Raw genomic sequence first — 23929 nt, forward strand, 5'->3', positions numbered from 1 at the left:
CGATTTGATATTAATTTGCCCTTGTGTTATTCACTACCAATCTTAACCTTACAGAAACCCTTTATTGATTTTATTGCATATAAGAATATGTCCTATGCTGCTGGCTTTATGTACGCACGTTTGTGATTAGAGATCCCGAGAAAATGACATTCACACGTGCGTCTGCTAATCGCTGCTTCGGTCTATATCGGTCAGTTATCTTTGGGTGTTGATTATTCTTAATAAATACTTCCATCTGTTGATGAATGTTTGAGTTTTAGTATGTCATCTTTTTTTTCATTTTCGACGCTTCATAAACTTATATTATCATCTTCCGGTCTTTAAATAAAACCAAAAAACGTAAAAAAAATACGGGCAACAGGTATATTTCACATTTAACACAAATTAGTAAATGAGACTAGAGCATAAATTTTATATTATTAACTTTACGGAAAAAAACAGTGAAATTGTGATTTCCAAAGTTTTATTTAAGTACACCCCGTAATGAGTTATTACAAAGGAAAGAAAAAAATGTCTTCACAAACTATAAAATATTTCAAAACTTACTCGCCAATTGAAGCTAAAATAGTAATTATCACGGCGTTAATTTTTAAAATATTCCTGTCATTAAATCCTATACTAGGTATCATGATGAATTAATGAGTTTTCCATGCAGTTAAAGATGTAACCCCGTGAGAGAAGGGCATTCTTCGAATTTGGGGATGAGAAGCTGAGCTGCAGATTTAAACGGACGTTTATGTATGGCAAAATGAAGTTTTGGAGAGCAAACATAGGGTGGTTATTCATTAGAGCCAATCGTAAAGAGCCACGCAGAACCATTCCGTTGGCTTAAGGGGCTAAGAGGGAGATTACCACTTCATATCGAGCAAACAGCGGCGAGGAGGTGGGAGACGAAGAAATGCTCGAATATACAAAAACTCCTGAACTTCAGAAAGCACATAGAGATGAAAGTAAATTTATGGGAGTTGGCATTTCGTAGAAACAAACGGTAGCGACGGAATTTCTTAATAATTCCACCGTGTTATTCATTTTAATCCAAGAAAAGTTTTTTTCTTTACTTTTATAGGATTTCTTTTGAGGAAATGAATGAACACGACACCCGAAATATGTTATGTTTATATTATATATTTTATAATATTAGTTTGCATATTTTGTTTTTAGTTTTCAATCCAACAGCAGGGTGAAAGTTTAAAAAAGGGAAAAAATTGTGTGTAGCTCGGGCCAAATTGAAATTCGAAATTTGGGATTATTTGTTAATGGGTGAGTCAACCGTTAACCGAGACGAAAGTCTGGAAAGGTGTACAATACCGAATATTTGGGCATGCATATTTCATGTATTATTTGTATTGTGAGGTTTTGAAAGCATTATTATTATGGTCTGTATTATCATAATTATTACTATTAAATTATTAGCTTAGACATGGTTTTCGCGGGTTGCTTTGAAACCTCTCGATCCAATCATCATAATTTCGGGCGTAAGAAATCATTATTTAAAACAATTTGGGTATTGTTTAGCTCGCATCTGAAATTCAGTCATCTCATTGTCTAGAAAATCATTGTAAAGTGACTTGCGCTAGCCTAGTAGTTGATCTGAATAGGATGAACTGATGAAAGGATCATAAAGGTGTAATGTACTAGTTCAACTTTTTTATACCTCAGTTCATTTTTGAAAGAGGAAAACATTGTTTTTACTATAGTTACTGGCAGAGGTGAAATTTAAAAATGAATCTATTTTTTTGCCAATGTTTTATAAAATTCACTAGTTTTTGTAAACACCCAACACCTTGCTCATAGGGTCTTTGTAATAACCAGAAATTGTCATTGACGTCCTTATGGAGGCTGAGAATGCTTGTCCAACATATTGGACCCCGGGTCTGAAAGATTGAAGAATAGGTTAGGGAAGAGTCCGACCGGGAGTGAAGCGCTTTGCGGTACCTGAATTTGGGGACTGAAGAGGGACAAGAAGAGACTGGAGGCGTTCGATATGTGATTGTAGGGGAGAATGGAGGTGAAGTGGACGGAGAGGAACGAGGAAGTGCTGGACATAGTCCTTGAGGAGAGGAACCCTCTAAAAGAGACCGTCGCGAATGGGCGGTCTGGGGGTGTACCCCCTCCAAAATTCTTGGTAGATAAAGGCTTAGGCGTACCCCCCTCAGTTGACCCCTGAAAGATACATCACTCTCCAAGTGAACGCCGGTACAATGTTCTGGCTTCGGTCTTGCTTCTGGATTAGATACAGAAGAGACGAGAATTTATGCAGCGACTGCTGACGGAGGAGGGTTAGTTTGCAAGAATTTAAATCGTTAGCTTCATAAAAAGAAAGACCTACGTTTGATTGATATGTATCAAACATTAGAGAATGTGATAGAAGACATATATTTAAATGAAGGCATTTTGCCATTGATTCTACCGGGATTAGGCCTTAGAGTTTGTCAATCATAGCAGCGAAGGAGGAAAACTCAACTAAGATAAAGTTTGATAAATATGACATACTTTTTCATAGATATTACGATGGAAAACGCAGTACAGTACAATGAAAAAAATCAAATAAAGCAGGCAAGCATTTTTTTTCGATACATTTGAAGCTCTCTCAGGTAGTCACGTACTTCCTTTCCAAATAAGGTTTTTATAGGGGTTTTTGGGTAAGTTAGAATGAATAATGCTGGGTTAGTTTTCCTGACTTTGGTGGAGGCGGTCCTCGCCTGCGAAACCGAAGCTCGCGGGATCGAGTCCCGCCTCGGTAGGTTTCCCCTATTCAGGGCATGGGCATTTTTGATCTTCCTACGTTATAATTGGTCACGTAATTAGATTTTCCCGTTGAAAAAGCCTTAAATGCTCTGTTTTCGGGCTGATGAAGATAAATGATCAGAGAGAGGGAGAAAGAAAATAGGATTTATAGATAGAATGTAAGGGAAATGCTCACTAGAAATCTGAAGGTGAACCTTCCAACAGACAAGAGCCTTTGGATTCACCTAATGCTCCAAAATTGGTTTATTATGTATGATATTTAAAAGGCTTAAATTGCTTAAGGAGCAATGAATGTAACATTATTTTTATAAAAAAGTAATTATTCGTCTATTATTTCGAGGTCGGCTCTCGGTAACCTGGTGTTTCGTGATGTTCATGCTCGTGTGAATTTTCTCAGTAACTTCTTGAAAACGTGCCCTGATGGGTATGTTTTAGGAAAGGGATATAGGGTCTCGAGGTGGAAAGGAAGGGAAAGAAAAGTAAACGAAAGGGAGCAAACATTCGGGAGAGGGTTTTTCACCTGACGCTCCTCCCGTCCACTTTTTGTATCACCCACCGAAGGAGAGCCTAGTTCGGAGAAAGCGGCTGGGAACGAAAATATTGGCGCTGTCAACACAAAAGGAAATTCGGATCTCGCTCAGAGTTCTGGCGACCATGGCAAAAGCGAAAATGGCTCTGAGCGGTTAGGGAAGGCGGAGAGTAAATGCGAATTTACTTCCTTGGAATGGTGTAGTTAAGTGAGAAAATTCAAAAATGTGCTTATTTTGGTTTCGACAGGCAAGAAAAATCATTCCAGACGTTTGCAACACCGCTGTAAACACATTCCATGTTGAAGTAATAATTCTCGGGCTTTAATAAGCAAAATAAAATACCGAAATTTTTCGCGCTTTCGAACAGCACCGAGAATAATTTAGCTCCAGATTCTATTGGAAAAAATTATATCCTTGAAGATAAGGAGTCAAAATAGCAATAGTGGGCTGGAAACAAGTACTGCCCGAATACTTTTTGAACCTACTGTATAGCTAACAGTCGAGAGGCTGGTATGCGTCCTCTTTTCAAGTGGGCATAAACGTGGATATGATATCGACGCGGTAGCGATGCGATGGTATGGGTCAACCTGAGAGCATTCTAGGGAGAGAGTGGAATGGTGGAGATATGCTGGAAAAAGGGAGAGTCCCTCAATGACGTCATCGGCCGTAATCCTGCCGTTTTACGACCCTTGGAATAGCGAAACGGAAACAAGAATGAGCGTGGATACGAAAGAGAGACACGGAGTAGGAATGTCGATCAGCATGCTGGACACGAACGGTAGAGCAGGAAGTGGAGGAGCGCATTTTTAACGTGAGGGTCAAGCCATCACCCGAATGTAATCTGGAAAAAATCGGATTCAGGCTGGAAACGTCTATGATCGTCTTCACTACATCGATCTCTGGTAATATGGATAGTTTGAGGTGTGACTTCGTGAAATTGTTTCATGTTGAATAAAAAAACCTTATAGATTTCACATAAATAATTTTAATATCAACCAGTTTCGTCGCTATGCGATATCATCAAATAAAGAAAAAGCATGATATTATTACTCCGAGTTAGTAGGGGTGGAAGACTGGCCAAGTTTGAGAAGCTAGGAATGAGGGTATGGTAGTCTTTAAGTCATACAATGCTTAAGTAATACACAGTACATACCCTCCTACCTGGCTTCCCCACCTTGGGCAGCCTTCCACCCTTACTGAACCTGTGCGTATATGGTCATCCTTTTCCTTATTTCCTTGCACCTGACGATGTCGCACACCGACGTAACTAGTCGATATTAAAATTATTTGTGTGAAATCTACAAGGATATTTTTTATTCCATATCAGGCGTTCACTCTTGACCTTCAGGCGGTCTATCTAACTCATAGATTGAGTCTATCCAACTAGGATATCAAATAAAGAGCCGTATGAATTCAAAATACATTCCAACTCACACGATGTTATAATGGATTAATTGGATCTTCAAGTAACTCTTCCCACTGGGGGTTTGCTTTACATTGATCGGTATCTTTCCGTTCGGTTCTCATTCCAAGGTGTTTATTTCGATTGATTGCTACTTGATTGGGATTTTATTTGTTTGAAATTTTTTAATCCAACTACTCACGACGACGTCTCTAATCGTCGATAGAATGAAAATTTTTAACGCATAAAATTCCGATCGCGTTGCTAACCAATGGGAATCAACCGATTGAAATTAAAAACCAATCAGAATTATTCCTGTCATTGTGAATCTGGGTAAGAGTACTGAAAGATCCATTATACAGTATAATATGGAGAATGGTGGAATGTATTCATCATTCATGTGGCCCTGAATTTAGCATGCCTACGTCATAGACTCAATTTCTAATTTGGATAAAACCCCTGCAGCAGAGATCTGAATGAACAACTAAAGGTCGAAGTTATAGGTTAATGAGCATTAGGACGTCGTGTCAGCATGTAATATGGGCATAAAATTATCGATAACTATTATTTGTGCGGGTTGCATGTATTTGCTTCGGGGACTACATGCGCGCCTGATTTACTATTTTTACTTCGTGTAAAAAGGGGAAAAAATCGGGATCTCTGAGAAGGAACTGAGTCAATTGTTGTGCCTGAAAGTTGATTTTAATTTTGCTTTTTAAAAATGTTTATAATGTTTCATTAAAAAAATAACTGCGATCCATGGCATAATTGTCCCATTTCAACTCACTATACTGTTTTAGTCGATATACAGTCCTGCCTCTAATACCCTTCATTAAATATGGAAACGGTAACGTAATTGTGATCTCCTTATTTTCCAAAGAAGCGTCTTCATTTTTTTCTATCCTCTTGCGGTGAAGTCGAGAAATTCATAAATTACACTTTTCGTTGTGATGAAAGGATTTTCAAAGCAGGATTATCAAAAAACTTATTCTAAAGTCGTCCTTCTCGAAACGATTTCAACATTTAATTCACCTCATACCACGATACACCTTGCTCCCATGCCATTCTTAATGGTATCCTACAAAGTTGGTTAAAAATCATATGCGGTTGTTGAAGGTGTATCCCCGGCACTGGATCCCGACGGTCGTCGTCAAAAACGTGCGGATACGGGATAGCATTAATTTTCGTGACCCGTGAAGGGATAACGATGAGGCAAAAGAGAGCGTGCTGTGAAACTGTATTGTTAATATTTTTCGGGCAAAATTCATCCTTCTAGTCTGCTGACAATCACGTTACGCTATTATGGAATCCATCCCTCTCTCTCCGTATCCGTTACCGAAGTTCATTTCCAGCGGTGGCGTTTGTGATTAACGAAAAAGAGATGGCTTTTTCTTCCTCTACTCCGCCGAGAGAGGCAGCCGCGAAACGTTTTTCTTTTGTATGCCGCCGACGAGAAGTGAGTCGCCACGCGGTTACTCTTGACTTCCGCGGCGGGCTCGTTGGCTTATTTTTTTTCACGCTCATACTTTTCGATCGTCCACATCATAAGTCAGCTCAAGGTTGTTTTGTAGGTGATAAGTTTCAGCACTACATTCGCACTCAACGGTTATGAAAAAAATTATGTAATACCAACTACTGAAGGAGTACCTTACTACGTAAAATGCATCAATATTCTCAAACAGAGTTGTCTAGTAATAACACACTGGTCTTAAATGCGACTAATTACTCCTGTTACGTTTCTTCTTTATGTAATATTACACAATAGAAAAAAATTTATCCTCCCTGTTATAGAAAATATATTTCGCATCCTTGATAAATCCTCTAGGAAAATATGTGCTTTATTATACTTTACTTATACCTGTGACCACTCAAATTCATGTCAATTTTTGGCCTAGCAAACAAGCTGTCTCCAGACTCCTCTGTCCTCCGCCATGTCAACCTCTCTCTCAAGTCCTCTCATGTCTTTAACCACTTGGTTATTCCATCTTAGCCATGGTCTTCCCCGTGGGCGCCTTCCTTCTGGTTGACCTCTTCAGAATCTTCTTATGATTTCATCCTCCTCCTTTCTTCTTGACCAACATGACCAACGCACCTAAATCTCCTACTACTACTATTATTATCACAGCCACAATATCTAGTCTTATGTACAGGTTCCTGAGCTCTCTAGTTTTCAGTATTCTCAATACCCCTTCTTAAAATGTTAGTCCATGTATCCTTCTCAACATTTTATTAAAACGGATAATAAAAATTGTCAAAAATTGGATAAAAAAATTAAAGATAAATAAAATAGTTGTACTTGTATTAAAAATTAGTTAAATCAAATAAGAGATAAACAAGGAAGATGTTTGGAAAAACACAACTCAGTATAATGAATAGGGAAGGAAACCTATGCTTAAAAGTGAAATGTTTGAAAAGAGAAGGCGATAGAATTGAGGGGCGAGTTGAGTCGAACCAATCTCAGTATTGTTGACCAGTGATGATGTTGATGTCCTTACTTTCAAGGTGAAAGCTTGTGATACGAATATTAGGCCACCTTAAAAGACAAGATGCGATCGGTCGAAAGGCATTTTGATGTCTTCTTTTTAAGTTTTCATTCTCGTGTAGAAAAACGTCGCCAGTTGGAGTATAGTGGTTCTACAAGGATCAGTATTCTGCCCATCCATCTTCCTCGCGAGGTTGCCTGTCTCCATCATCATTTTCGCGAATTCCTGTAAAGGGTCAGATTATTCGTGTGAGCATCCCGTTGGGCAGAAAGGGAGGAGGGTTAGGTTATAAGGGGCTGTCGCCTCAAAGGATCGCCCCGTTTCCTCGAAAACGCTGCAACACACGCTTCACCGACGGTTTCCCCCCTCTCCCGTCACATTTCCCACACCCCTGCACCCTATTGATTTTTCCTTTCGGGAGGGGAAAGGATTGGGGAAGGAGTATGGCAGTAGTGTGAGGTTAGTCCTCTCTCTTTTACTCCTCAAAAGATCCTCCCACTTCGCCCTTCCCTTTGCCAAACCCGCCACTCTCTAGTGTATCCCTTCCTTTCCTTCTCTGTCTGTAAAAAAATAAAAGAGAAACGACGGAAAATCCCGAATTCCTAACCCTTCCCTGTCTGTCTGCTTTCCTTTCTCCTTTTACCTGCCTCATCAGCGAGATGTTAAAGAGCGTACGTATTCTCCGCCTTAAAATTGAAGTCGAGAGCGTAGCGTAGCCCGTCTTCCCGCAGCAGAGGAAGACATTTAATGAGCGGAATATAACAGGTCCCCGAGAATTGTATGCTATCGAACTAATAAATTACGTGACCAAGTGATATGATAGTATTTTACAGTCTTAAAGACCTATCATTATTACCATTAAAGTGTCTACCGATTAAGATAGGTTTGCATGGAGTATTTAACATGTTTTCTGTCAGTTTTCCCTCCCTTCATGGACTTCCTTCTTCAATTCAAAATAAAGCCCACTCCCTTTTATTCTATCTAAAAATCCTATTCTATTTTTTCCTCTTCCTTGTTTACCCAATATTATACCCTCTAACACTGATTTCAACATCCTATCCACTTAAAGTACTCGCTCACTTCATAAATTCTGTCTGCTCCGACCTCGTTTACTTCTGTAAAAAATAAAAGAGAAACGATGGCAAATCCCGTATCCCTGAACCCTTTTCTGTCCGTCTGCTTTCTTTTCTCCTTTTACCTGCCTCATCAACACGATATTAAAGAGCGCACCTTAGCCTCCACCTTTAAATTGGAATTGAAAGATGGCATAGTCCTTTTCTCCGCTTCAGATTTCGTGGAAGAAATTTAATGGGCAGAGTATAATAGATCCCCGAGAATTTTATACAGTCGAACAATAAAATTCCGTAGCCAAGTGGCATACCAGTACTCCACAGTAAGACCTATTGTTATTATTATTAAAGTATTCTTCTATGTATGAAGGTAGGTTTGCATTGAGTAATTAATATGTACTTTAATTTTGAGAAAAATGTGTTTTCTTGACTTATTTTTTTTTTTTTAATGCTTAAGGAACAAATTCCTGGAGTTTTAGGATTTTTTTGCACTTTTTTATTTTGTATCCTCCAAATTTAAGTTCTGATATATTGTTTCCTTACTTCTATGTTAAAATTTTGCGATTGCAAAAATTGAATTGCAAAATTTGATTGTAAATGGATAATATGGAGCCTTCCCCGTGATGAGGAAATTTTTGATACCGATTAATATGTCCCTAAATAATTAAACCGCCTTATGCGGCAACGCAAACCGAGCTTTCAAATTGTTCATACCGTTGAGGGAAAATAGTTCTTCCGCGGGCAAAACTTCGGAGGCGCAGCGCAAAAGTGAAAACGTTAGTTGATTGCGCTGAGATTTGCTGCTTTTTGAGCTGCATTTTGTTTTGCTTAGTCTCATAAAAAGAGGGAGAAGAAGGTGAAGACGAGATCATTAGCACAAAATTTAGCTGACTTGGAGGCCAAGAGGGCCAATAAGATCGATTGTCAACTTGTAATAAGATACAAACAGCCGCAGTAATTTTCAACTCTAATTTTTTTCGTTAAACCGTTTACTCGTCATTATCTAGAGACAGGTCTTTATAATAACGTGTAAACGTTAAAACCGGTTGGGGGGAATAAATTGGGGTGGAAAATTGCTACGGCTGTTTGCATTTTATTACAAGAGGGGTAAGTTAATCCTGAATCACGTGATCATTTTATCCGTCCCTCAGAATAATAGCTCAAGCGATAGGTTTTCAGCGACCAAAAAAGTAATTGCCCGACCCATCATTTTTTTAAACACACTGTGATGCCTCCATGAAGTTGGAAAATGGGCCATCATTAAGTCAGATATTGTATACTGACCGAAAACTGCAATTGAATATCGTTTATGTTTTATTATCGATTAGAATGCACAATGTTGTCGTTATCGCGGATATCCGCCAAATTTACAGAAACATTGATATTAGTCTAAAGCATAACGATTCTCGAAGAGTGTTTTTGAGCAGTGACTTTCCAATTGCTGAATATAATCTTGCAACTGTGACATACGGCGTTGCGTCAGCCCCGTATTTGGCAATTAGAACATAACATAAATCAGTATAGGATGAAGGGGCCTCCTAACTAGGGATATCGCATGCCCTTCAGAGATCAACCTATATGGACGACATTGTGATACCGGTAGAATCAACGGAGGAAGCGGTCATGCTTAGAGACGAGTTCATGAAGCTGTTGTCCTTGTGTGGATATGAATTGCTGTTTTGGCCCAGTGTACAATATCTGATTTAATGACGGCCCAATTTCCCACTTGATGTAGGGATCACACGGTCATCCCCACCGTCCCTTTTGCCATCGCTTGTTCCGTCACTCTCTGTATCTACAACTTTCATTCAATTAAAAGTCAAGCGCGGCGTTACCATCGCTATAAGCGGCCGTGCGTTGTGATTGGCTGAAGGAAGGTGCCAGCGATGGTTCCAGCGACGGTAAAAGGTATGAGATTCCCATCCCTCAACCCATCGCGGAAAAATGATTGCGTGAAACGAGCATTCTTACGCTATCATTGGAGCGATCGCTGGACCTGTCCTTCGGAAGGGGTGGAAAAAATTATCGTGTGATTCAAGAGTGCAAGGATGATCAGATTGCTGCATCAATGTCAAGCCAATATGTGTCGTTTCTCATAATGATTTTTATGATTCTCCATAATCTCAGATTTTGAAGAAAACACTGATTTGATTTTATCTTTTGTGTCGTTTTCGAATTCCGACTGCAACATGCTACTTAATAAAATTTTATTCGTAATGCGTTTTGCTGCATTTTTCTACAAAGTGCTATTGTTACCCATAGTGCTTTGCCATTGACATAAATTGGTTTATTCATTTCTTCCTGTACCACCGAAAACAGCACCATTAGCCTTCTACAACTGGGTTTTTAACTTAACAATCAAACGTACATGAATATCCATACATTGGATTGTGTCCACCTACCCAGGCGATACTCGAACCCACTACCTCTTGAGTGGCAGGCAAGGAATTTACCTTGCCGCCACCGAATCCGGGATGGAAATAATAATATTTCGCTTTAGACATCAGGGAAAAGTCTGAAAAATCGAAAATTGAAAATGAACTCAATTTTACGATGCGAACCGGGGTCTCCTCTATAAAGTCTCCTTGGTTGTGGCGATAATAACCCAATCGTTCAATGCGTGATCGACGAGCTAGAATACTTTCATCGCACCTTGCGACCTTTACGATAAATTCCTGAGTCATACCGTCAACTCCTTTGTTTTGAACGCTTGTGAAAAATAAAAACACCGAAAACCGGTTGCTCAGAGCCGTATCTACGCACTTCGACTCGCGGAGAGAAATGTCGCAACGGCGCGAATGTCAGGCGCAAAACCTTGACATGAGCGGCGTGGCGTCATTCACAGAATGTCATACGTTCCGCGTTACCGTGAAGTTCTTTGTCCTGTTAGATGGAGCGCAGGAAAAAAATTATAATAAATTTCTGTGATGCCTTTCGACTGGCATCAAGTGTCCCGCGGCCTTAGCTAAGGTGGGCCTCGTGACTAAAAGGCCTCCAGTCTGCTTCGAGAGCGCCAATGCCGATTTATAGAAAAAAATTAGGAATTAATTATTAGCCGTAAACTGTAAGCGTGATCCTTATGTCTATTGATGGGTAAATGTCGGTCTAAATCGATTTTTCGATCAATCGATTTTTAATCGAAATGAAAAGCTCGACTTTTAAAAAATCTAAGTTTGAACCAAAAGATCGATTAATCGAAAATATCGACGGTACTATTTTGAAAAAATTACAGTTTTTACAAAATTTTTGTTATTCAATCGAAAAATACACATTTGAGTTGCAGAAAAAAATCTACTCTGAGTGCATGATTGAATTTTTAGTCGTAAAATTTACTAATGCTTGCACATTAAAGTTTTGCGATCACCGCTTGGAACCATTCGGCTTCTCAAAATTTTTTTTAGAGATATCAACGGATGGAAATGCACTGTTGATGGTCGAGGGCTTGCCTATCCAATTTTAGCGGAGTCTTTCACATGGAACGGATGAAGTTATCATAGGCTAGTAGTGACGCTTTCGATGCCCCGTTCAGATTAAATCCTGTTTTGCCTTTTTTTATTTGTCAAATTACGCTCGTGGGTCAGCGGCCTCAATCCAGCCTCTCGTCTGTACCATTTGATCTCCCGCGGGTTTAAGGTTCTCATTCATTACAGCCCCGAGTTGTCCAAGCCCGCGATCTGAAGTGGTCAACATGCTTGAGGTTGTTCTCAGTGTTTGCAGTCACGCATATCGTGTCTCTTAGCTGTCCACAGAGTTGAATGCGATACTGAAATGAGAGAATTACACTCAGTGCACTGAGTGGATTGGATTGATTTAGCACGCGGGAGAATGCTGTTCACTTCTGCTCATAATATGTGCTATCAGACCTAGAGCTCCCGGCTGAGGAAGATGGAAGTATAAATAATGCGATGCAAAATTCGTAAATAATATTATAATTGAGCTCTTTAAAATAATCTGAATCTGAAAGGGCGTGTATTGTAAATCGCTTTCAGAGGGGTGACATGCCTTATATATTTACATCAGCAAATTTTCATTTTTCTCGTCGAAAGAAATTGATTAGACCAAACGGCGGAAACCCCGAGAAGTTCATATGTTCATAAGAATAACATAATTCACCGGAAAAGCGCATTATTTTTCTTCATAGTAATTATATGTCATGAAATATGATTTTTAAATGAAGGCATTTAGAGGTAATTACCTAAATGCTGATTAACATCCAAATTTTTGCATTATTTTGAAAATTATCCCAAAAAATTCAATAACTCTATCGTCTGCTGTTATCGTCACTGAGCAAATGATCCAATGAATTCGTTGCAATAAAGAATTGCATATTTTAATACATGAATATGAGTATCGATGCAAGGTTAATGATGAGTAGGTAACCCGTGCAAAAATTTCGCACTCTCACGCTATCAGGGAATAAGTATGTTAAGGAAACGTTATAATTGGGTTTTAAATGGAGAAGAAGGTGTACCATAAAGTACTTTCTTTATGCAGTCTTTTTAATTCATGTAACAATTTTATAATAAACACTCACTCTTATGCATAACAATTTTTTACCATTCACCCGAGTACAATTGCTATGTGCATTTCGTATTATTTTCGTTTTTTGATATCAATTCCCATTGACAATCATCCGTGAATACTTTCAATGCGATATTTTTATTTATTTGTGTTATACGTCATCTTTTAAGTTCCTTACACTCGATGTTTCTTAGAGAGAACTTTTAACATTCTTTATACTTCTAAGATTTTATTTTTAATATGTTTATGCTTATGCTACGTTTCCTTGGTTTGGTTATGTATTTAATGGATTTTCAAACCTTTCTTTTGAAGTATATAATATAAAAATGTGTGGAGTCGATATACATACCTCGAGCGAATAAACGGCATGGAAAAATCGAAACTTTTAAGTCAAATAATGGCTAAAAAGTGAAATTTAAAATTGAGATTGTATTTTTCGTTAGAAGCCGATGATTCAACGTTTAAAATACTATCTCATTTTTCACTGTAGGTGCAGTATGAACGGAGCATATACGGTATGACAGTAAAAGACCTTTCTGTAATAATATCTATTATATTTTAATATTAATATATATTATAGTATAATAGTAATATATATTTTTTCTTTTCCAGATCTGTGAAGCATGGTGCTGAGGCCCATCCAAAATTAAATGTGGTGGGTGAGTAGCTAAAAATTTCAATTTTCCCCTAATTATTACGTTTCCAACTGATGAAGTCAAATGAGAGAGGTAAAACAATATATTCCTCTGTGCCTGGTTGGTTATATTTGCATGCGCGACGGATCTGTGATATTTCACAGAAGTTTGTTTGATTATTATTTTCCATTGTCGGCAATGAAATGCTTAATATACTTTTCGACACTTACCTTCTTTGGTTTTCGCTACCAAAGACATTCGACGATAAACGACCAAACCTCATCCTTCTCGCTTGCACAGGTTTAGCCACCTTGTTTGCACGGACTTAATATGTTGAGGGTGGCTCTAATATTCTGCCTGCGTCATTTAAAATACATTTGTGTTTTCAATGATTTCTTTTGAACCAGGAGTTCTCTATTTGAATTCATTCCAAATTCGCAGATTTATCTTATTTAGAATAAATTGGTGAACCTCGTGAGTTCATATCGTGTGAATAAATTAAATTATCGTAGATTTTCTTTTGAAGAAGATAATTTCTTATGTTGGGCGATATACTATCAATCTCCAACGGGCCTCAAAATGTTACAGTACCCCTCCTCATGCCAAGGTTGAAAGACAAAGGGAATGGTTGGCCATTTCTCACTTGGAGCAGTGATTTGTTTCTCCCCGTGCCCTTTCAAACACAATGGTTTGTGACGAATCCATCGTCACGCCAAAATCGTGCCAGCGAAATGGAAATTCAGAGTGCCGGCCACAATGTGCCAGCTGGTTGTCAATGGAAATGCGTCCAAATCGTGCGGGAATATTGAATTGAGCAATGGCTTTTTTTGCCTTTTCGTCCTCATCCAACGAGTGAATAGGCATTTTAAATTTTTATAAACATTATCCAAAAGTTCTCTCATAAGGCTGGTAAAACGGTACCTAAAGTTTCACGTGTGAATTTAGTAATTAATCTGCATATTACCTCTAATAACTTCTTGTAATCATATTGGTATTACCTGTAAACATGAATCTTTGGCAAAGTAATTATTACTAAACTGTCCTCAATAATTTGAACTTAGTATGAAAGGTCAGGAAAAATCATCTTGAATTTTAATTGGCAACTCTTTATAGTGAAGAGTGCGTATACCTCCCGCTCCACTCCTCTTTTTGGACTCGGATTACACTCTTAAAACTTGTCCTATCCTCTTAAAATATTAAGGTTATGCAGAATAGCCCCTGGTTAGCATTTGCCTGTACTTCAAATTATGAAATTTTTACTCAGTATGCTCTCAAATGTAAATTTTTTAATATTTGAAAATTTTGGCAGTGGTGATGGCTGGGAATTTTGAATTAAACAATGACTTTTTTCGCCTTTACGTTCATATTCATCACATATTCAATCCGAAGTTGTTTTGGATAAGTTGAGGGTCGAGCTGCCTTCAAGATCAGCCATGGGGGTGTGAATATCGTGTATTCGGGATAGGGAAGTCAGTCTCTATCGCAGGGCCACCTCACGATGCAATTATTTTGGTTGGTGTATCTTAAAGACTTTATTAATTAAATGAAACATTGAAATATTTCCACAGAATTTATTCGAACACGACGCATTTCGTTGTTGTAACAAAGGAATCCCATGGAAATATTGTTTTGTTTAATTTAACTATTATTAAGAACTTCCTCCACATCGTGCCGAATATAATGCAAGACTAAGACGTTATGTTTAATGTCGTATCAAGTTAAAGGATTCAAGCGTTACTTTGTTGAACACAAATGTAATAAACATTATTATATTTCTTACAATTCTATGAGACTTTAAAAATGGTCAACCTGTTTTGACTTCCAAGGATTATCAAGATGAAACGGTTTAAGACTCAAGTTTGGAAAATGGCGTTTTCGTGACGCACTGGTGAAGTAGGTTTCGCCTAGATGATAATGTGATGCGATTGTAATGAATATTTACAAAAATTCACTTCATATTGTAGGTGCTTTTCCGACCGTTGGGAAAGTTTCCGACACTATAGCTTTTTGGAAATTGTGTTGAGAAATTTGGAAATTTTATGATATTTTCAGGCTATCCTTCCCGTTTGTTGAAGAAATGAATGCCATTTTTTTATGTTTGGAAGCTCAAATTATTTGAGGCTCGACGTTGCATCGCGATGGGTTAAAACTTGTCCTATCTTCATGAAATTGTAAGGGTATACAGAGTAGACTCCGGTCAACGTTCACTTATACGTCAACTTTTAAATTTTTTCTCATTATTTTCTCAGTTGCAAATTTTTAATATTTGAGAAACAAGCAAGTCTTGGCAGCGGTGCACTCGATTCACTCAGTACCTTTACTTGAAGTTTGGTTTGGAGAGGTGAAGGTAGAGCTCACCCCGGACTAGGCTACAGACCTGTGAACTTCACACATTCAAGGCAGATCCTCACCCTGGGCCACCTCATACTTCGAAGATTTTGATTTGGGCTACCTTAAGACATCACCCGGGATATTAACCCGGGACCTCTCGATCAGCAGTCATGTGCTATTCGCGCTAACCTACGCTGCTCTCTGTACTCGATTGACTGCGTAAATTCCAAGTTGATAGTGTAAGTTAAAAAGAGTAATAGTTCACAAAAAAAGACAAAAATGCGATTGGTGAAAAGGGAGGGATGCGTCCTCTTATGAGCTGGGAAATCCAATTAGGTTCCGTTATCTTCGCCACTGTTATGAACATGTTTATTTTTAAACAGTATCAATTAAAACTTCGAATGAAGTTTGTGATTTGTTCATGGGATTACCTTGAACATATCGCTCGTGATTGGCAACCCCTGTCTCCAGCTTTTCCCGGCTGTCCGTCCGGTTTTTTTTAACTCGTGAGAGCTGGATACACGATTATTGCAACCGATGATTCTCCAGTCGACCGATAGATGTGTTGTCACCCTCCACGTATTTAATTGTGTTTCATTTTAATTCAGCACTGGCTTCGCTGACAGGAAGGGCGATCCGAATTTCACTGGGAAATAATCTATGATAAAGGCTTGTTACCGAAATATTTATTCGTGATCAATGGCGGATCCAGAGAGGGGCTAGTAGGGGCTGTAGCGCCCCCTTGGGTATTAAATTTACAATTGATAAAATGGTAATATTGTTCGGACCACCACTGTTGCTGGAAGGTTCTCCCCTGCCCCCCCTATCCTAGATGCAGCGCTGCCCGTGATGATGTTGTCTATCAAATTTATAAGTATTCCTCTCGATTTGTTCTACTAAACTGCAAACTATTGGAAGAAAATTGAATCGCCAAGGACTCATCTATGTAATGCTGTTATTTTAGAGAGCCAATTAAAAACCGACCGAAGTGGCAACGGAAATTAACCTTTTATGGAATGGAATGGGACCTCCTCCAAGTTATCCCCTTGGCTGGATACAAGGCGCCCGGAGATGGCGCTGGGAAGCGGCTGTACTTTCACACGCGCGTACCTTCTACAGCCTTCGCCTCACGACACCCATCTCCTCACATACCTTCCCGAGTCTCTCAAACCGCATCCCCTCCTCCTCCTCCTCCTCCTCTCTTCTTAACCTTGGAAGGAGGTTCATCCGTGGCATTTAAATAGCGTGTGACGCGCTAAAGGATTCATACCTGCGCTCTCCATGTCCGCGCTTTATGGATCCCAGGACGCGAGCGCAAAGCATTGTTTCGTAGGAATTTCGCCACGAGCCATGTTGCGGACTGAATTCTTCGAAAACTAGTCCAGACTTCGTTCACTCGGCGACGGAGTGAAGCGCCGAGTCAGCTCTCGGGGATTGGCTAATTTTTTTATCTGTTGAGTTTTCATGCCCCCTCCTCCGGCAAAATTTGGGTTAACTATGGAGGGCGGGGGTTTTTGCATGCAAATTTTTCTTAAAAAAAGAACAAAGCTATGCTGTTTTTAAAGCAGTGTGAGCTAGGAATGTGAGGCTTAACATACAGCTAGATGGGCTCTTAGTAGAGCATTTGGAGAACTTCAATTGTTGGGGCTGGACATTAGAGGTAAACAGACAGTGTTAAAGACATCTGGAAGGAAATTGCGATAGCGAGAGAGGCGTTTATGAGTAAGAAAGCTCTATTGGTTATGTAAGTGCTAAGAAAAGACTTGGAAGTATCTGGTCTGTAGTGTAACCGTCCAGAGACTTTGACGCTGAGAATAGAGGGAGAGAAAAGGCTGCAAGTATTTCAGATATGAGTGTGGAGAACAAGGGGACTCCATTAAAGGAGACCCAATAACATGGTGGTAAAGCGTTATGTCTGTTGCCATTTTCCGCTCATATTTTCGGCGGCGCCACTAGGCAGATGTATATCGTTCAGTGTGACTTTCGGCATTAACCGTAGTGGAAGTGGTCTTTTTTAGTTGGCGATCGTCTCACAAGCGTTAAATGCATGATTTATATTATTCACCACCGTGTATTTTCTCGTTAAAAGTGGAATTCAATGACTGATAGAGCCGCGAATGGCGATTTTGAAATCTGATTTCAATGCGCGCGGAGCGACGTCAATCCTAGCTGCGGAATTGAGAACCGTGTAATGTAAATATTCGTGGTGGAGAAGGTGAAGCAGGCGGAGAGGAAAATGGATATCGAAGTTGTGCACATGGTGGGCGAGTAGAGGAAACTTCAGAGGAGATCCGGAGGAGACAGAGTGTCGGGACGGAGCAAGTATTAAGCGAGGAGGGGATGTCAAATACCGTGCTTAAGGGAAGACGTGAGATATGCCGGGGACGGGCAGACAGAGATTATATTTTTTATAGAATGATAGAGAATAGGCCTTTGTATAAATTGAAAAGCAAAGTCCAACTAGGAAGAGAAAGCTGGCTGAGTTGATTCGCAAAATCTTACCTTAATCGGCATATTACTTTAATAATAATATTTTTAATTTCTCTTTATATCTGAGGTGCCGTGATCATGATAAAATAACCTTCAAACCCTCTTTCAATTCCAGGGTAGTTTTATAGCTATGTCACTTGATACTTAGAGACTACACTGGATTATGAACTATATCTTTCGGTCAGGGTATGTCGATTTGAATACCGACAAACGTACATATTGAGCTTTCCTACAAGGCAATATTTTCCAAACCCCTTTCTTTCTTTGGTGCACTTTGTGGGAAAGACTTTTTATCAGAAATGTTTTATGATAAAATGCCCTAAATTATCTATACAAGCGATGATACCGTCTTTTTAATGAAAGTAGTGATAAAATAACCAATTGTGTGTAGAGTAAACACTATTTGACCCAGTTGTTGTACTGGTACGCACTTAAGCTTGAACAAATAGGCATGGGAGATTGTACAGTGTACAGTAACTAATTCCGTGAGTGCTTGTGCATCTGTGAGAATGACGTTTCGGAAAATAGGAACTGTAAAGATTTATTTCCATGACGTAGCATGCAGTTTCGGTATTGTGGATTTTTTTCACCCTATCAATAAATTATTTTATGATAATTTCACTTTTCCCGTGACGGTGAGGTATCGGCAAACGTGAGTCTGATTCAGGCGAACTCTTTATCCCTTTTGTACGGTATAAAGAAAAAAATAAGTTAATTCTCTACCGGTCATGTCGCTAAAAGTATCACAATTTTTAAGTGTGTGTTTAGATTGGTCTTGGGCAGCCAATAATATGTTTCACCGTATTTATTTTTTTATGTTAAATTTTGTCTCATTGTTTGTTTACATTTTTCATCATTTTAGATAGCGCGTCATAGATATGAAAATAAATTAAGGAGGGAATTTAATGAGAGGGGAAATCTGGCAAGGACCTTCCTATTTACGGATGGAATCGAGTTGAAACATTGAACGAAATATTAAAATGTTATTGTGAATTGATTTGCATTGAAGCATTGAATCAAATATTAAATACAGTAGAAGGAATTTTAGGAATTAAATTTTAATAGCTTCAGGGCGGTAGTTCTTTCCGTCTTTTGAGAGCATATTCCCCTCATATTTTTTCAGGGCTCACTTGGTGGAGAAGGTTGAGAATATCTGACAAGGGCGAGGGATTTATGAATTAGTTAGAAGGGAAGAAAGGGAGCCTATGAGGTAACTTGACGAAGGATTGCCATTTGCCTGCATTCATAAGAAAGCACCCTCTTAAAACTCTAGCGAAAGGAAGAGGCGAGTTTTAAGTGCCCGCGCATGTGTTGATGAAGTTTCGCCGGAGAAAAATTGCTCGGTCATTGAAACAAGAAGGGAAAATGCAAAAGTAGTCGTAGCTCAAGGTGTACGGAGGCAAATTACTCTTGTTTGACGATGTGCAAAGAAACTACGACGCTGAGGAAAACATTTTCTCCGCTGCGATGAAAAACGTTCCTTCTAGAGGAAATTAAGGTCAACATTTTTACGACTTTAATTTGACCTACATGAAGCTAAATAGCTACATTGGCCTAGCCGATGAAATGCTCATTAAGTTAAGGCACCACAAAGAGGCAAAATATTATATGTATACGCATCTGAGGTATACTTATATTTACTTGTTAAGTGTTGAGATTAGTACTTATTTGCCATTGTATTTTTACCAAGAAAGTTAAATTTTTACCAATAAATTTTACATGCATACATTTTCGGTACAAGGTGTATTTGCGGTGCATACTAAATGCATTCCGTGCACCGTAAATTTTGACTTAATGTTGAAAATTATGATTGACTGCCCATTTTGCGGACCAAATAAGGGCCGGCTTAAGCGGTAATCAAGTACGCGGCCGCGTAGGACGCCAAGCAAAAGGGAGCGCCAAAGGGCTGGTTTTTGAGCCCTAAAAATTTCACATTCAATACACAATAGCAAGCACGTTATAATTTTACGCTAATAATGAAGTCTGGACCCTTATTCCTGAAGTATATTTGCATATATTTTAAAATGTATCCAGAGAAAATCCCTACTAACTCTCAGCCTATTTTTGAGGGCGGAATGTTGTTCGCTTACACTGTAAAAATGCCAAAAGCGGCCCTGGCCCGAGTGAAGTTGAAATCCAACAACGTATACATGTATTCACCGGATCCATCGAGGGTGTTGCCACGGCAATGCTTACGCAGTTGTAGGTGCTACAGAGGGCAGATCAAGTGTCGAAGGATGCTTAAAACAACTTTTGTGAATTTTAGGCAAAGAAAGTACGTGGAATTCAGAACGGTGAAGGTAATTGCATTAAATTAGCAGTCTGATTGTTATGCTGTGCGCATTATGCTGATAGTGAAATACATCGATGTGCCGTTGCAATAGCTTTCCAAGTTGAACAAAGTGAGTTTTTTCAAGCCCAATTTTTTTTTCTGTTACATGTGCTTCTTTTATCTGCGGGTGCAATATAGGAGTTTGTTTTGAAAAATTCTGTAAGTATTACAGAACTAATTAGTTGTACTTTACAACATTAAAAATAAAAATCGAGTCACAAGACACTTTCATATTTTAATCGATAACGTATTGTGAGGAGTCTTGGAGAAATTTCTTTTTTGTTTGCAGCTTTCGGTGCAGGCAAAGAAACGATAAGCAGTATTACTACGCAGGCTTTCAGATTATTATTAGGTATCTCACGGAAACCGTTTACGACTTCTTATGTGATTGATGGAACCATTTCAAGAAAACGTTGGAGAGAAAGTCATTTATGTGAGTATCTGGGAGTGCTTTTGTTGAGAGCTCAGTATCATAAGAGGCGAGTGATTGTTCTCTATTTTTATATGAATTTTACCAAACGAGAAAATGGTCTTAAAACGTAAAGTTACGCCAGACGTATTTTTTTCTAAACATAAAAATATAGAGTAACCTAGATCCTAATTCTTTTTATTACTGTAGGAGCACGCTAATAGTGTCAAAGATTCTTCGTCTACATATTGGTCACAGTTGACGTTTTGGGAGTAGTTTTTCTGTGAGTAAGGAAGTTGTGCGCACGAGAGTTATAATTTTGTATCGAACATTTTCATAAATTGTTCAAAGAAAATTTGTAAAAATTGCTTTTTGGAAAATTTTCATAAACTTCATTATGTTTTGAAAATATTCATAATGTTTGGAAAGGAAATTTTGAAATATTTCCTAGAATATTTCAGTCTTTCATGGTAAAATTTTTATTCAAATTATTTTATTCAAACATAATTTGAAACCCCACACCTTTCATATCGACCGCATCGAGTTTCGACAGGGTAGTGTTATTTTCCTGTCGAAGATACCGAAACCCAGCTCAGTCGATTTTAAATTGAGTGTTGAGTTTACCATTGTATGTTATTACGAAGATTAACAAATTCCACAAGTAACGCTTAAAAAGGTTTCTCATATTTGAATAAAATTTCATAAATTTTATAAATTAAAATTAGATCAAATTTTCATGGAATATTTGACGAAAACATTTGCTTGAAGACTCATGTTTTCGCGCTAGTTATTTTTAGGAAATTTTCATAAAATATTAAAAAGTTTTTCAGAGTAAATGTTTATGAGAAATTTCTCATTGTAACACAATATATTAGCTCCACCATTAATTTAATACCGACTTTAATTTTAATTTTTTTAAATTGAAGTAAACGTCGATTTTGAATTTAGCGTGGAGTTAACTATTGTGTTTCATTACTAAGATTATCAAATTTTACCGGTAACGCCTGAAATGATCTCTCATATTTGAATAATCTATTTCATTATAAATGGAAATTTAATAACATCATCGTAGAAAATTTGACGGAACAATAGGCTTATGACTCACGTTTGGGCGCGAGCAATCGCCACAGGCGTGCCTACGGGTTCATTAGCGAGGGACTCGTGATATCCGCGTCCCCTTCCCGTTGCTCCGGAGGCAATTCCTTCAGCCATTGATCCCTCGTCTGCATCCCCACCCCCTAAACTCAAGAATTTCGCTCTTTTCCTTCCTTTCCCTCTTCGCTCGAGGCGACATCTACTCTCGCGACGTAACAAAGGTGCATTAGAAATGCCGTGTGACGTCATGCGCCTGAGTGAGCGTCGGAATTTCGACAGTTCCATAGAACTTTAAAGCAAAGGACAGCCAAGGAAAGAAAAAAATTCTTAGGAATATGTGTTAAAAATGCGAATTAAATGATAAGTTATGAAATTGACCAAAAACATTAAAACGGATTGAAAATTTCTCAGGTCTGACACTCCATGTTTCCTTTCGATGTTCCCCATAAGATTTTATCGAAGCGCTTCCCTCTTCACAAGTAGGCCATGCTTAGTGGCAGCACGAGATTTAAATAAATGAATGAAAAGTCTGCCTATCTAAGAACAAACTAAAGACACAGAAAAAAAACCTACTGTATAAAAACTTGATGAATTCGAAAATCATACAACTAACAAATGAAGTTTGAACCAAATAACATAATTTTCAACTCTCCAAAATTAATCATAATGACATCAAACAAGAATCGATAAACGCTCACTCTTTAAAATGTTAGGATCGGATTATTGGGCGTCCGAAAAAATCAAGGAGGTTGGAGAAAATCCTCCTCTAGACTGCAAATTCCTCTTCGTGTTCCAATAAAATTTGTTCGAAGCCACAGATTTTCTGCCAACGGCCACATCACATTGAACACACCGGTTCTCGTCCGATCACCGAAGTTAAGCAATGTCGAGCCCGGATAGTACTTGGATGGGTGACCGCCTGGGAACACCGGGTGCTGTTGGTATTAACTTTTTTTTTTAATTCAACAACTTTTTTTACCGCGAATTCCACCGTCACGACGAAAAGATTCGGGAACGTTGAAGATAAACCTTCTTTTTCTGATCCGAAATACCACCCGAACCTTGACTTATTCTAAAGAAAAAGAATTGATTGGTAAATGAATTAAAAAGAAGAGACTGGATTTTTGATATGCAATATTTATAAAATTTTATGTTGTTCTGGAAAGTATTTAAGAGCTATAATTTCAATGCTGATTTTAGAAAATCGTGATAACTCCGTTTTCCCTGAAAAATGTTTCAGATCACCAGGTTTTCTGTGATACCCTAAGTTTAACAGGGCAGCTGTGTCTCTCATGTGTAGCCGTGGGCTCTTTTTGAATCTGAATGAAGCCTTATAGAAACTGGGAAATCCTAGTGGTGGGTTTTCTGCTTTACATAAGTCCGTACTAAATGTAAGTGGTATTTGGAAAGTACTGGTTCCATATCGTGAATGCGTCTATTTGGTTTTAGCTTAACTGTGTTGCCCTACCATGAGGTCTCATCCTAATGACCTTGTGTCCTCTTCTCTTATCTCCTTAGTGAAGCACGGATTCGCCGCTTCCGAAACCACAATGTCCTTTAAAATGAAAAGAGATTAGATCAATTAATATACTGGAGGTATGAAGTGTTATAAACGTGGTGTGTATTTTGATTTTACATTTAATGAAATATTTTAAATGTATTTGGATGAATATTTCCTAAATTAATCCAAAAGAAGATTTTATGCTGATTTGTGCATACATCACTAAAGTATTTTACTCTTAATATGCCCATAATCATAAGCAATTGGTGAAATGTATTAACACGCATTTTTTTTAGATATTGCGTGAAGGTAAAGTAAACGAAAGATAAGGATTTGCATTATTACATCCCGTCTAATTCACAGCTATAAACAGTGTGACTGA

At 38.4% G+C, this 23929-nt stretch overlaps 1 protein-coding gene and 1 non-coding gene across 6 annotated transcripts in view; both read left to right on the forward strand.

The window, feature by feature from the left end:
- LOC124167108 overlaps nt 1-23929 on the forward strand; it is a 428168-nt gene that overhangs the window by 87718 nt on the left and 316521 nt on the right. For all 5 annotated transcript variants that reach the window (XM_046544902.1, XM_046544906.1, XM_046544904.1 and 2 more), the window contains exon 3: nt 13367-13413. The gene's annotated coding sequence lies outside the window, so the exon portion shown is untranslated. The remainder of the gene's footprint in view (nt 1-13366; nt 13414-23929) is intronic.
- LOC124167381 lies at nt 22872-22990 on the forward strand. The gene has a single exon (XR_006866683.1). It is a non-coding gene; the product is annotated as a 5S ribosomal RNA (ribosomal RNA).

Source organism: Ischnura elegans, chromosome 10 (genome assembly GCF_921293095.1).
Source record: "Ischnura elegans chromosome 10, ioIscEleg1.1, whole genome shotgun sequence".
Classification (NCBI taxonomy): Eukaryota; Metazoa; Arthropoda; class Insecta; order Odonata; family Coenagrionidae; genus Ischnura; species Ischnura elegans.